The following is a 15,839-nucleotide window of genomic DNA, read 5'->3' on the forward strand; positions in this document are numbered from 1 at the left end:
GGGTCAGCATCAGGAGAGTGATGCTGCACACCCTGGTCGTGCAAAGACGCGGATGCCACAGACTCGAACGAGTCTGGAACAGGTGAACCAAGAGGAGCCTCCTCTACAGGGGCCTCAGCAATAGGAAGGATAACATCAACATCAATCGGGGCCCCACCCTCATAGTCGTCCTCAGTGGGACCCTCCTCCAAAAGATCAATGTCGTCATCAGACCCGACATCGAGTGGCACATCTGCCATGGGAAAAGCAGCAAGAGGAGCGGGAGCAGGGATCACAGCAAGAGGTAGATCCCTAGCAGGAATGCCATCAGCAGGCTGAACCTCGACTCCGATGTCTGGCAGAGCGAACGGCTGAAAATCATCGTCATCTGTGCTCGTGGTATCTGACGTGTAAACATCTACCTCGGATGGTATCTCTTCGTCTGACACAACCGCCATGGGGTCCAATGTGTCTGATACTTCTGTATCTGATGCTGATGGCATGGCATCTGTAACACAACCACACATATGCACATGTATCAACATAAAATCAAATAAACATGTAAGTCACAATAATGCAATCAAGTAATCCTCCTAGTCTCCCCAGACGACCCCTCCCAGCCTCTCAGACTGAACTTCCTAGCCTCTCAGACAAACTCCCTGGTCTCTAAGACCAACATCCCAGTCTCTAAGACTAAACCTCCCCAATCTCTAAGATTGAATTCCTCAGTCTCTAAGACTGAACCTTCCCAGCCTCTAAGGCTAAACTCCCTCAGTCTCTAAGACTGAAATATAATTTTTTTTAAAAAGTGTATTTGTGCCTTTTTGTTTGTAAAAATGTTTTGTACTCTGGATCTGAACGTTTAGTGTATGCAATGTAAAAATGTTTTCGTGAGAGCCCTAGTGATCATAGTCTAGACTCGAGAAAAAATCCTAGTTCGCTATGATCGAAGCTCTGATACCAAGCTGTCACACTCTGGCTTTTGCGGAAGCGTGGGCATATTTGGTGTGACTTCTTAATACCATAGCAACAATCATAACAATGCTATATGAAAATAAAACACATGATAGTCATCCATTCATTAAGTTTTAAAAGTTACCACAACATCATTGTTTAAAAAGTCGACACATGAAACAAAATACAACCATGACATAATTAAAACGCGTTCACTTGACACAACAAAAGACTTGAATAAAAACATGGTTTAAGACTTGTAACCCGTCCAGGCAAGGGTCACACTTCCTAAACCTGGATGACATCATTATTCCCTACGCACCTTGACACGATTGCACACTTCGCCAGATCCAATAATTTCCTGAAATACATGTAGTTTGAAAAATCAACAAAAGTTGAGCGAGTTCATGTAAAAGTGAGTATGTATAAACCTTTCATGTATGAATAAAAGTCCCTGGTATGTAGCAATAAGGAAAAAGAGATCACCAATGGGTTGCAAAGCCACTGGTATGTGTGAAAAAGTGCAGGAAAACTCAAACCTAGCAAATTTGTTACCGGGCTTCGGCAGTAAGACACAGTCACCTCTATCGGCCGCCCCGGCCTCACGGGTGTGGGCTCGCTACACCCAAATAGATCTATCACACTTGTGTCCCTCGATCCTAACAACGAGGATTAATGGCCTAAAGTATTGTACCCACCCCTCACATGATCTAGTAGTAAACCCTCCCTACGCTAACTATACCATGTAAATAAATGTTTGTAATGATTGTCGCATGTATTTCACCCCCGAAGTATAAAACTGAAAACAGTAAAGAGAAAAGGGGGACATGAACTCACAGAAGTGTGTATCCTGTAACGTCAATCTCAAACTCGATCAGCTACCTGGCGACCTACAACGTACTAATGTCTATTAGACGAACGACCGTGCCTTGGCTTAGGGTTTAATGTTTTGAGTTGCGTTACTTTGATATTATACTTGTTAAAATAATAAAAATTATTTTAACTTAACTTTTGTTTTTAGGAAAAATAGTTAGGCAACTATTTCGTATCCACACTTCTCAAATATTTATATGTGTATTTCCTTCCCAAGGATGGGGGTATTTATACATGTACATTTGTAATTCCGAAAAATATATTTTAAGTCCCACTTAGAAAAATATATTTAAATTACTTGTCTTAAAGCATCTTGACTCAAAATATATATATTTTTTCCAAAAATATTATATTTTTCTTCATAAATTTCCCAAAATAATATTTTACCAAAAATATACGTGTAAAAGTATTTTCTGAAATATTTCATAAGTTACGTTTTAGCATGTCGTATTTGTTGGTGCATCCGTCTGTCGACTACGTCTTGTATCGAGTCTTGCGTCGTATAGACTAGAATCGGGCCCGAAATCCTAGAACATGTATTAGAAGTGATTTCGCCCCAAATGATAGATGGTCATTTGGAGCGAAATCCTATGTAATCCTGATTTCGCTCGTGTGTGTTTATAGGTTTGATTTCGCTTGTAATGTAACTTCCTGATTTCGCTCATGTGAACATGGTATGTAGGAGCGAAATCAGAGGGACTATATATAGGGTTATGTAGAAGCAAAATCATAGGCATAGTTGTAGGTGTTGTCTTCCGGTAAGCCACGAAGTGCTGCCGAAGTGTTGTCAGAGCTTGTAATCATTATCAATATCAATAATACAACAGCTAAAAGTGAATATGGCTGAAATTGCACCAAGACATTAGTTTCCGCCTCTTGTTTTGGATAGGACTTCTTCTGATCGACTCATTCAGGGCCGAGAACGATCCTACAAGTGGTATCAGAGTTCAGGAGGAAGAGTTCTTGCCATTTCAGCTGCATATTCTGATTTTCTACACCTTCTTTCCTATTTTGAATTTTTTTCTCGGTAAAATCGACTCAATTTCACACACAACACTCGTAATGTAAGTCCCCTTGATGTATATGGATCTTCACAGAATCGTCTTTCCAATCAAGAGTGTGGAATCCTCTTGATCAGACTTAGCACAAAACGTGTAGAAACAGAAAACAGTAAATCACTTTCAATCCGGATCTTTATTGATTATCTATCAAACTGATTACAATCAATCAAGATCCCTAACCCTCACAAATTCGTCCAAGCAGTATAAGCTCTCACGAATTCTCTCTAGCAACTGTTTTGGCTGATTAACCTAAACCCTAAAGCCTAACCTTGTTTATATAACACAAGGTTTACTATTTGGGCTAGGGTTTGCGACATGGGCAAAGCCCAATTCGTTCCCCCTTGACCCAAATGGGTTTAGTTTAGCCCAAACTCTATAATCTCACTATTACAAAGCTAAACCCGCTAACTGTTTATCGTTTAACTAATTACAAGATATCCAAAGACCAAATCTAAGCTGTTGTCACAAACATGCCCCAACAAACTCCCCCTTGACAATAGCTTCATAAAAACTTTGTCTTCAGTCTTTTTTCTTCGGTCTTCTTGCAATATTCAAATACTGTCCTTGCACTGTCTTTGGTCTTTGGATAGCTTCAGCTTCAACAGCTTCTGTCAGCAACAGACTGTCAGCAATAGACTCCCCCTAAGCTGATGCATCCAATCACAAAATCTTCAACACGTTAGCACTTGAGTAAACTCCAGTTTAGCATTTCCACAGCAATCTTCAAACTCTTCAATCTTGTCTGCAATATAGAAAGGAGGTTCTACCATGCATCCAATCAAACTCTCATCTTCACACTTCACAGCAACTTCTCAGCAACATACCGCTTCACTTAGTGTACTATAAAACAAACATCTCGAGAAACCATAAGAATTTTTCAACAAAGTTAAATAAATTATTATTTTTCAAGAGACGGTTAAACTGTATCACAGATTAAGCTTTTTCAACTTATCACCAACACGCAAAACTTTTTATCCAACACATAAGAACCTGCCTGGTTGAAAATTTTGAACTCACTTTCTAACACCGTCTCCCCCTATCGGTAACAATTCCTCCAAGAATAACAGTTTTCCGTACATTAAGAATTTTAAACAGAAAATGACACTATTTTTGGATTTTTATATTTTTCTGAAAGCAAGTAAATAACGAAAACAATAAACACTCTATTTTTGTGAGAATCACTGGTAATAAGATCATATCAGCACAATCAAACTGTTTCACACAATTAGATAATTCTTTATTTAATTTTTCGTGAAAAGCAGTTCAAGACGATTACCAGTATGTTTATCCACTTAAACAAAATGCATGAACATTTCAAGTACCATTACCATATGATACGTTAAGGTAATTTTATTTCTGATATATTAGCATGTCCCACAACAGGATATACCCCCGCGATGAAGGTATGCACAAAGATTCATCGTAGTAGGTAAGTATACTGAATTCATCCTTTGAGATATCCTGACTGTGTCTAGTTCTGCATATAATCTGTTTTATCATGTTGTAATTGCTTAACGATGAACACCCAAATAAATACAAATCAAATCCTGGAAATATAAACAACACACTCTATCATGCAAGTATCTTCCCTACCACATATTTCACAAGTCCAATCCAGAGTTCTGAAATCTTCACTGGGAATAGGTTGAGAAGAGAACAGAATAGATCTTTAGCAGAGATGGTATAATATGCAGATCAAATGAGTTTTTCTCAATTTGATATAGGTTTCTTGGGTTTCTTTTGGGCACCTGAGGGCCTCTTTCGGGTGTATTAGATCTATAGCGCGACAACGTACAGCTAGGTCAGCATGTATCTGGATGCAGTAGAAGCTGTCGTTGCCTAGCACCTCCAGGTCAGCATATATCTGGATGCAGCAGAGGAGGTACACGACTTGTTTCAGAGAAGATTTTAGAATCAGATCAAAATTGTGTGTATCGGGACACATACAGACATTCAAATAGAAATGAGCTAATTCCAAGTGACTTTCTTTCCTGAGGTCATGTACAATTTTAGTTCTAACAGACAGACATCCAAGATATCCCCAGATAAAAAAAACAGTATAAAGACCCAAAACTTCAGATTTTGGCAATCTATCAACGCAAGAATTAAGGTCATTAAACCATACACCACTAATGTGTTCCCCACTCTTGTTCAGTTCATTTATGTTTATATCACATTGGTAAGTTGATTATTTCATGCTTTTGCCTACTGGTACATCATATGATGAAGCTGCTATCACACTTAAGCAATTTAGGTTCAACTTCAGTGTGACAGTCTAACTTGCTGATGTACTATCATCTCTTCTTTTTTCACACAGTGATAACTCATTTTGGATTTTTCAATTTTTTTTTATGTTTTTTGATTTTTTAAGAAAAACAGTAAACTATTTACAAAATTCTTATGAAAAACCAGTTATTCAGGATTCCTCATTCCATTGAGTTCGACTAAGTGTTCAAAGCGAGCCCTGTCAAATGCTTTAGTATAAAGATCTGCCAGGTTATCTTCTGTGTCGACTCGATGTAATTCAATTAGTCTCTTTTCAGCACAATCCCGTATAAAATGATGACGTATGTCAATATGTTTTGTGCGACTGTGGTTCACGGGATTATTAGTTATTGAAATAGTGGCATTATTGTCTATCATAATAGGAGTACGAGTGAAATCCAAACCGTAATCGCGCATCTGCTGTTGTATCCAGAGAACCTGAGAGCAGCAGCTTCCAGCAGCAATATATTCAGCTTCACACATAGAGGTAGACACACAGGATTGCTTCTTGCATTGCCAAGACACGATCCTGCCTCCTAAGAACTACAACCACCTGTTGTAGACTTTCTGTTTGACTTGCATCCTCCAAAGTCTGAGTCAGTGTAAGCAACAAACGTCAAATCACTATCAGCTGGATACCACAACCCAAGTTTAGGTTTCCCCTTCAAGTAACGAAGAATCCGCTTCACTGCTTTCATGTGTAACTCTTTTGGATTAGCCTGATATCTGGCACACAAGCATACGGCAAACATGATGTCGGGTCTTGAAGCAGTCAAGTACATTAGAAAACCAATCATTGCCCTGTATTGAGTTGGATCAACGTCTTCAGTACTTTCATGATCTGGGCCAAGATTGTGATTTTCACATATGGGTGTGTTGGAAGTAGAGCAATCATTCATTTTGAACCGACTCAAAATGTCATACACATACTTTGTGTGATGAATAAACATCCCATCCTCCTTCTATTCAACTTGTAATCCCAGAAAGTAAGACAGCTCACCCATAGCACTCATTTCGAACTTGCTCCTCATCACCTGCTCGAACTCTTTACACATGCTTTCATCAGATGACCCAAAGATGATGTCATCCACGTACACCTGTACCAGCAAAAAATCTTCCTTCTTCCTCTTGATGAATAGTGTACTGTCAATCTGACCTCTTTCAAAACCATTCTTAATCAGATGTGTAGACAGTGTCTCGTACCACGCCCTGGGAGCTTGATGTAACCCATACAAAGCCTTATCAAGTTTGTACACTCGATCTGGATAATCTGGATCAACGAACCCATCTGGTTGTGAGACATACACCACTTCTTGGACTTTCCCGTAAAGAAACGCACTCTTCACGTCTAGTTGGTAAACTTTGAAGCCCTTGAAAGTTGCGAAAGCCAGAAACACACGAATTGCCTCTAACCTTGCCACTGGTGCAAACACTTCATTGTAATCTATCCCTTCTTGCTGATTGAAACCTTTGACAACCAATCGAGCCTTGTTTCGCGTGACTATACCTCTTTTATCCTTCTTGCACCTAAATACCCATTTAGTGCCAATTTCTCTTTCACCTTTAGGAAGATCAACCAACTCCCAAACTTTCAACTTTGCAAACTGGGCCAATTCCTCTTGCATAGCTTCAACCCATGAATTGTCTTTAAGAGCCATATGAATGTTCTTCGGCTCCTCTTGGGAAATAAAGCAACTATACAAGCACTCGTTCACAATCCCAGTCTTCTCAATCGACACAAATAAACCAGTATTCGTTGCTATGCTTCTTCTCGTCTGAACACCTGCAGTAGGATCTCCAAGTATCATGTCAACTGGATGATCTCTATTTGCTCGTGTAGTAGCAACCGCATCGACTGCTAGATTGTCACCCAGGTTTGATCCAACCCCCCCCCCCTGAATGTTCTGATTTGCAAACGGATTAATGAAATCCTCCCCCTGATTGGGTTCGGGTTCACTATCACTTGAATCAGTATCAGCAGCAGCATGGGAAGTTTTCGGAGCATCTGTCATATCAACATTTGATCTAGGCATGAACTCGCCTTCATCATCTCCATTTATCACTGTTTGAATTAGCTGAGACTCATCTGCATTGGAAAACTCAGGAATATTAAATGATTTAAAAACACTTTCATAATCATATAATATAGCTGGTCCACTCGTTGACTGTTGAGGTTTGTAAGAAGTAATTTCAACATTAAACACAACCTCAATTTTAACCAGTTTTTAGATTAAAAACCCTTTTATTCGGTGCGCCAGGTACGTAACCTAGAAAGTAGCCTTCGTCAGCCACCTCACCGAATTTTTGTTTATCTTTATTTCGCACAATGGTGCAGGGTAATCCAAATGGTTCAAAGCCTTCTAAGTTTGGTTTCTTGTTAAACATTAATTCATGACAAGTTTTGTTAAAACGTTTAGCAGTCAAAACTTTATTTAGGACATAGCAAGCTGTATTCACAGCTTCTCCCCAGAAGAGAACTGGTAGCTTAGAATCTGAAAGCATCGTCCTAGCGGCTTCAATCAACGTCCTGTTTTTCCTCTCAGCGACTCCATTCTGTTGAGGCGTATAAGGAGCAGAATATTGATGTTCAATTCCCTTGCGAAGACAGTAGAGATCCAGAATATGATTCTTGAACTCCGTGCCATTATCACTCCTTATCCTCTTTATCTTTGCATCATGGACGTTTTCCAATTTTGTAAAAAGATCTATCAACATCTCTGCTGTCTCATCTTTTGTACCTAAAAAGAAAACCCATGAATAACGTGAGTAATCATCAGTGACAACAAGACAATAGTACTTTCCACCTATGCTCCTCACGTTCACTGGACCGAATAAATCCATGTGAAGTAATTCGTAAGGGGCATCTATGGAATTTACTGTTTGAGTCTTGTGAGGTTTCTTATGTTGTTTTCCCTTTTGACATGGAAGACATTTATCTTCCACTTGAAACCTCTGCAATGGAACCCCTTTCACTAGCTCATTTTTAACAAGATAGTTCATTTTTCGATAGTGAATATGGGCCATGCGTCTGTGCCACAACATCGATTCATCTTCAGATGCTTTTGATAGTAAACACGCCACCACTGCAGTTGGATCCTTAGCACCCATGTCCATGACATAAGTGTCATTTCTCCTTGGCGCTCGCATCACTATCCAATCGTCCGGTATCTCCAAACCTGGTTTCAACACTAATGCTTCATTCTTGGTAAAATGGACCGAGTGACCCTTGTCGCAGACTTGTGACACGCTCATAAGATTGTGTTTAAGCTGCTCCACATAGTTCACTTTGTCTAGTGTGATCTTCCCATTGGTCACCTTTCCTCGTCCGGTAATTCTACCACCTTTAGCACCCGCAAAATTCACATGTCCTCCATCATAATCTTCAAATTCAGTCAACAACCTCGCATCCCCCGTCATGTGCCTGGAGCAGCCACTATCAACATACCACAAGTTGATAATCCTCCTTAGCAGCTCCTGCACACACCAACCAAAAATTAGTTAGATTGGGGGACCCAAGCCTTAATGGTCTTGGGTCAACCACCGGAACATCCATCCAATATCCATTACTCCTAACTGGAGTCTTGGATCTCAGACCTATTGGAATTTGATTTTGATTTCCACTAGGTCTTTGGTCCTGAGGGTTCCTATGTGTGTTGGGACTATTTGACCTTTGAAAATTTTGATTTTGATTCCAAGAAGCAATATTATTGTAATTTCTAAAGCCATTGTTATAAAAATTTCGACCACCATTATTTTGGTATCGATTTTGATATTGACCTTGACTTCTGAAATTATTTGTAGTTTGATTGTTCATTCTTGGTGAACTGCTTCTAGGTCTCTCAAATCTAGGCTGAAATCTTGGTTGATTTCTTTGAAAACGAGGAACTTGTGGAGTTCCTTTTTCAGCCTTATCCACACCAACAGCAACTTTCTCTGGTTGCTTAGGAGCAGATTTCTTTGGAGAGTTGGACTCTCTCTCCTGCTTATCACCGCTTTTCTCTGGTGACTTCTCTCTCTTCCTCTCATTCGCTTGTGCTTCATTCTTTTTGTTAGGACAGCAGCTAGCTACATGTCCTTTGGTGTGACATTTGAAGCACGACATCTTTTTCGAAGACTTCTTATCTGAAGCCTTTGAACTAGATTCAGGCTTTGATGAGGATGCTTTAGAAGAATCTGGTTCAGTTTGCTTAGTTTCAAAATTTTCTTTGTTCTTGTTTTTAGCAAACTCTACATTAGATTCATTTTCAATAACAGCTGTTTCGTTTTTCATGTCACTTCCTTGAACAAAATTAATCTGTTTAATAACAGTTGGATTCTTATTCTTAGGATGTGAAGTTTTCTTTTTCAAAGCTGGTTTGCTGTTATCATTCTTCTTAGCATCATCACACGACTCATCACCTCGACTTGCTGTGGAACTACTTGGTGCTGTTGACATAAACTTTGTTAGCTCATCTTCATCAGGTAGGAATGAATAATCATGACTAAGAGGAGGTGGGACTTCATTAAAGCCTTGGAATCCCACACTAGTCTTGTCATTACTCTTCTTTAACCCACCCATCATATGTTTCATAACAAAAGTAGAATCCCTAAATTGACCCAATTTCTTTTCAAGTTCAACAATTTTGAGTTGTGCATCTGACAACTCTTTGTTTTTATCAGAAATCTCTTTTGTTTTCTCAGCCATCATGTCATGAGCTAAGTCTATGACTTGAAGTTTTTCATTTAGTTTGCAGGTTAAAGAATCAATTTCAGTTTCATAACCTTTAATTTTCTTCAAGTATAGAGATTCATTTCTTTTAGCAAAAAAGTTTGATTCTTTTATGTTAGATATTTCGCTTACCAAACTTTGGTTGTGTGTGGACAACCTGTCAACCTCACCCTGTAGTTCACGGCATTTTAAACATACCGAATCAGACTTTACCTCTCTTGTCTGTTTGTCAAGGTTTGCCATTAGAGCCGCAAGATGAGCTTCCATTCTTTTATACTTGGCATCCTTTTCTTCAGCTTCCCTTTCATGTTCAGACTTTTGCTTTTCCTCTTCAGCAACCGTTGTCTGATCATCCTTTTCTTCTGCAGCTTCACTCTATACCTTCTCATCAGCATCGACTTTCACTTCAGCATCTCCCTCAGAAGCTTTATCATCATCAATGGGCACTATCTCTGCCATGAATGCCTGAGTGGCATTCTCATTGTCTTCTAAATGAATACTCCAATCATAAGAACCTTCTCGTGCTGTAGAGATCAAGGCCTTTGAGCTAGAGTTGTTTGATGCATTCATGTTGTTTGAATTCTGACTCGAATTTTCTTGCTTTTGTTTCTGACATTCCCTAGCAAAATGCCCATAACTTTGACAATTAAAGCACCTTACTTTGGTCTTGTCGAAACCAACACTTCTCCCTACAAACTTCCTTCCTGTTCTGTTCATGAACCTTTTCACTCGTCTGGAAATCATGGCCATTTGCCATTGCAAATCCATTTCTTCAAGATCATCAGGGTCAATCTGATCATAGTCTTCATCTAAAGTAGCAGGATCAGAAATCTTTCCCTGAATGTAGTTTTCATAAGAGGCAACAAACGAAGCAAGTAGAGCAAGATGTTCTTCAGCAGATTTCACACTCATTGGCATTGACTTAGCACTATTACTTTGCTTAGCAGCTGATGTTTTCTTTGCTCCTGATGATCCTCCTGAAGCAGCAACAAAACACACATCACCATCCTGATTCACCATAACCTGCTCATTTTCACATGATAAAAACGCAGTAGCAGAGTCGCTAGAAGCATTGTGAGATGAAGAAGATGTAAGCCCATTGTAAACTGCCGGATCTTGAACCTGATCATATCCAGTATCTTTCTTCTTCATGCTGAGCTCATAAGCTCTCAACTTTCCTACTACCTCTTCAAGCTCTTTTGTTTCATAATCTGCTTCACCCTTGCTCATAAGAGTGTAGATATCCCACTTGGTAGGCAAAGCATCTAGCAACTTGTCATTCTTCTCTACGTCAGTATAGCAATCGATCTCATAATTTTCCATTTCTGACATCAGATGGTAGTAACGAGTGATGACGTCTTCAAGTGACTCATGCTTCATGTACTTGAAAACAGCAAACTGCTTCTTCAGTAGATCAATCGTGTTCCTCTTGACATCAGCATTTCCTGCATATCTTTTCTCCAACGCATCCCACATATCCTTTGAGTTAGTGTACTTCTTGAAGGTATGCTTGATGCTATCAGGTAGCGACATTTTGATTGCAGCCAATGCTCTCTTTTCAGCCTCATACATCTTTTTGTCATTATCTTGCATGTTAACATAAGCTGTTCTACGTGGTCTGCCCTCAAAGTCATGTGTTGGGTTTGTGTACCCATCTCCGATACATATCCACATGCGCGTATCCTGATATTCAATGAAGGATTGAAAACGATCCTTCCATGTCAGATAATTTTCCACCTTCATCATCTTAGGTGGTTTGTTGGTAGTACCAACCTCATGCTCCATCTTCAACAGCTCGTTCAAAGTAGACATGTTCGACATTTTTAACAAAACAGACTGATAAAACCGTACAAAATTTTCCGAAAACAGTGGTTACCAAATTACACCGTTAGAATCGTCTCGAAAAGACGAGTCCAATGATATATAATGTCAAAAACTGAATTCGGGATTTTCCAGACTTTTTTTTTGTCCTAAAAATCCAAGGAATCTAACGGCGCAAACGGTTCTGTCAAACGAGCTACGGATCAAATTCTATTTGCAAAATACTGAAAATTTTCCAACGCTTGCCAACTGAAATTCCACCCCTTAGATTTTCTCCTAATTTCGCTGAGTTCAAGGTTAATTTCGCTAGTTTTAATTTGTAGGTCAAATTCGCTGACAAGTCAACTTCGCTGGTGTAGTTCGCTGACAGGTCAGGTCTGTTAATTTCGCTCCAAATTTCGCCAAATTCGCTGGTCAATTTCGCTAGTACGACGACCAGTAAATTCGCCGAAAAACCGTGATAATTTCGCTGTGGAAAATTACACGGTTACCAAAGTCGCCTTTGGATTTAATTTCGCCGGTAAGTTTGCTGGTTAAATTCGCAGATCAGTCAAATTCGCCAGAACAGTTAATTTCGCCCAGTAACTATGGAAAGTCAATCTGTTCGAAATTGTTGATGATTTTCTGGATTCTGTTAACAGAAATCTGCAAAATCACAAAACCTAATCAGCAAAGTAATTATGAAAATTATGAAGAACTTATGAAAAATCACGAAGAACACGAAGAACAGTCTTCGAATCTTCAAGTCTTTCACCCAAAATTCTTCACAGAATCAACCAAAAACTATCTCCAAAACCTGCAAAACACCAAACAAACAAACCAGAAGATCAAAACAGCCAACAAAAATCGAAAATCAGAATCAAACACACAAAAATTTTGAAAATTTCAAAAACCCTAATTTTCAGGTTTCAAAAATTTCGAAAATTTCACTTCCTGTTTCTGCAGCAAACAATTCTGAACCGAGCCTTCAAGAGCCTAACGCTCTGATACCAATTGTAAGTCCCCTTGATGTATATAGATCTTCACAGAATCTTCTTTCCAATCAAGAGTGCGGAATCCTCTTGATCAGAATTAGCAGAAAACGTGTAGAAACAGAAAACAGTAAATCACTTTCAATCCGGATCTTTATTGATTATCTATCAAACTGATTACAATCAATCAAGATCCCTAACCCTCACAAATTCGTCCAAGCAGTATAAGCTCTCACGAATTCTCTCTAGCAACTGTTTTGGCTGATTAACCTAAACCCTAAAGCCTAACCTTGTTTATATAACACAAGGTTTACTATTTGGGCTAGGGTTTGCAACATGGGCAAAGCCCAATTCGTTCCCCCTTGACTCAAATGGGTTTAGTTTAGCCCAAACTCTATAATCTCACTATTACAAAGCTAAACCCGCTAACCGTTTATCGTTTAACTAATTACAAGATATCCAAAGACCAAATCTAAGTTGTTGTCACAAACATGCACCAACACGTAATCATGTATTAGTAAACCCTTGAAAGTTTCAAAGCTAAAATCAAAGTAAAACATAGGATTTTGAGGGTTTCGCTTGAAACTGTTCGTGCAAATAGTGACGTCATCGTTATTTTGCTCTTAATTGACACCTGATTTCGCTCGAAATCACGAGTTAGTTGGTATTTCGCTCCAAAGTTTCAAACTAATTTCGCTCGAAATAAAGGTCTCGCTCGAGATAACAACTTAATTTCGCTCCAACTGTCATATAGTCTGATTTCGCTTCAACGCTAAGTGTGATTTCGCTCCAGTTGCACACTACATCTGATTTCGCTCCAGTGGGATTTTGGGAATTCGCTCGAACTGAACTTGGTTGATTTCGCTCCAAACCCTAAGTTTGCCTAAACTTGGAATTTGTGAACTTTTGAACAATTGAACAATTGACAACGAATTCTATAATGCCTTTGCTAGTCCGATTACAATCATGCAGAATGCTTTACTTGAAAATGAAACTAGGACGTCTCAGAAACCGCCTAAACTCATGGATATTGATGATTACAATGCGTGGTCCGAACGGTTTGGAAATTGGGTTGAGGCATATCATTTGGATGCTTGGGAACACACTGAACAGCCGCATGTAAGGCCCACAAGGAATAATACTCAGTTAACAATTAGAGAAATGAGTACTGAAGATAAAAAGAAATATAGGGATGAGAAATTGATGGGGAGTCTGCTTCAGCAAGCGATAAAAGAAGATATTTTGATACTGCTTCAACATGATGGGACCGCTTATTCAATTTGGACAGAATTGGAAGCAAAATTTGTTGGAAGTGATGATATGCTCAAAAACAAAATGTCTCTCATGAAGAAAGAATTTGATCTGTTTCGTGGTTTGAAATCTGAGAACACCAAGCAAATTATCGAGAGATATTGTAACTTGGTGAGAAATATGTCGAAACTTGGTATTAAAAAGGATACTGATGAATTGATTGAAAAACTTACAGATGCGCTATCTCATGAAATTTGGGGAATGTTTCTGATGATGCTGAGATCCAACAGAAAAGATTATAAAAGTATGACACTGGGAGATTTCATCAAACACCTAGAAGCTCAACAGATGGAGCAAAGGAAGATCGCCAGGGTGAAGAATTATGATGGAGAACATGACATTAGCTTATATTACAAGAGTGGTGTTACTGGAACGACAAATCTTTCTCCAAAAGTTGAAACTGCTTACAGTGCGAAAGACTCTTCTGAAAAGAAATCCCAGGGATCAAGAAGCACAAGATTTTCATCATTCGGTCCAAACATTTCTGCAACAAAGAACGGAAGAAAACTTCAATGCAATATTGTATTAAATCTTGAAAGTGATCAAGATTATTCTGAAGAAGTTGCTAAAAATCAAATGTCTTTGTTGGGAATGGTATTGGAATCCTATAGTAGTTTTGTGGCCGGAAAGATCGGTAATCCAATGCTCACGGAAGAGGATTACGATCAAATCGATGCTGAAGAAATGGAACTTATGGATATTAAATGGTGCATGGCCAGTGTGTTGAGACGAGCCGAAAAGTTTAAACAAATTACAGGCCGAGATGATTTTCGTGAGGCTCATGTTTCACCTTTAGGTTTTTATAAATCTAAAGTTACGTGTTTCCGTTGCAGGGAAAAGGGGCATTTCAAGAGGGAGTGCACAAATCGTGAAGCAAGTGGAGCTCAAAACCCTTTCGGAAACAACGATTATCACAAAAAGGCGATTTATCATCAAATCACACCACAAGCATCGCATCAGGCACAAACTGCACATGGAAGAGGTGTGATTGAAGATTCAAAAAGAGCTTGTCTAGTTAATCAGGGAAAATATGATAATTTTAGCTGGGATAAATATCTTCCAACAAACAGCAAAGTGTGTTTGGCAGAACAAGATGATGAAAAATTGGCTGAAGGTTTCTGTTGGGATAATTTTGCCCAGATCAAGAATACATGGCAAAAGAGTTGTCAAAAGACACTTCAAATGTTAAAGCCTTCATTGCAAAATTGCATACGATCTGAAATGGGCAGAAAAATACAGAAAAGTCAGAGAAGCTGCTGAAGAAAGACAGAGAAAGATTGAAGAAGAGGAAGAGAGATTAAAAGCTGAAGCTGAAGCCGAGAAAAAGCGAAGAGCTGAATTTTTACGATCAAACAGAACAGTCAAAGTTGTTCCTGAATTTGAAGTCAAAGTTGATGCAGAACCTGTCAAAGTTCCTGAAAAGTGCATGAATTGTGATTCTTCAATCAAGCAGAACAATGAGTTGCTGCACAATATAAATAGATTGAAAGAATCCTATGATACAATGAACAGAGAAATTAACAAGTATACAGATTCAAACTGTGAACAAGCTGTGGCAATGAATACACTGAAGAGAGCTTACATAGGACAGCTTGATGACGTCAATTTTCACATAAAGAAGTGTGCTGAGCTGGAATTAAAGCTGGAAACACAAAGAATCGAAACTGAAAGAGTCAACAAGTTATTAGAAAGTTACTCATGTTATACTTTTGTTGTTGACAGGATTATCCGATTGTGGAGAATTTGAAGACTTTTGAAAAAGTAAAGACTTCAGAAGAAGAGAAATCCGTGACAAAAGAAGAAGATGAAATGAAGATCTCTGGTAAGAAACCAAGTGTGGTCTACAATAAATGCCCGTCCTCGGTCGAAAATGGATATTCACCTCGAAATCCAAAT

The sequence above is a fragment of the Helianthus annuus genome, chromosome 4 (genome assembly GCF_002127325.2).
Source record: "Helianthus annuus cultivar XRQ/B chromosome 4, HanXRQr2.0-SUNRISE, whole genome shotgun sequence".
NCBI classification, from domain to species: Eukaryota; Viridiplantae; Streptophyta; class Magnoliopsida; order Asterales; family Asteraceae; genus Helianthus; species Helianthus annuus.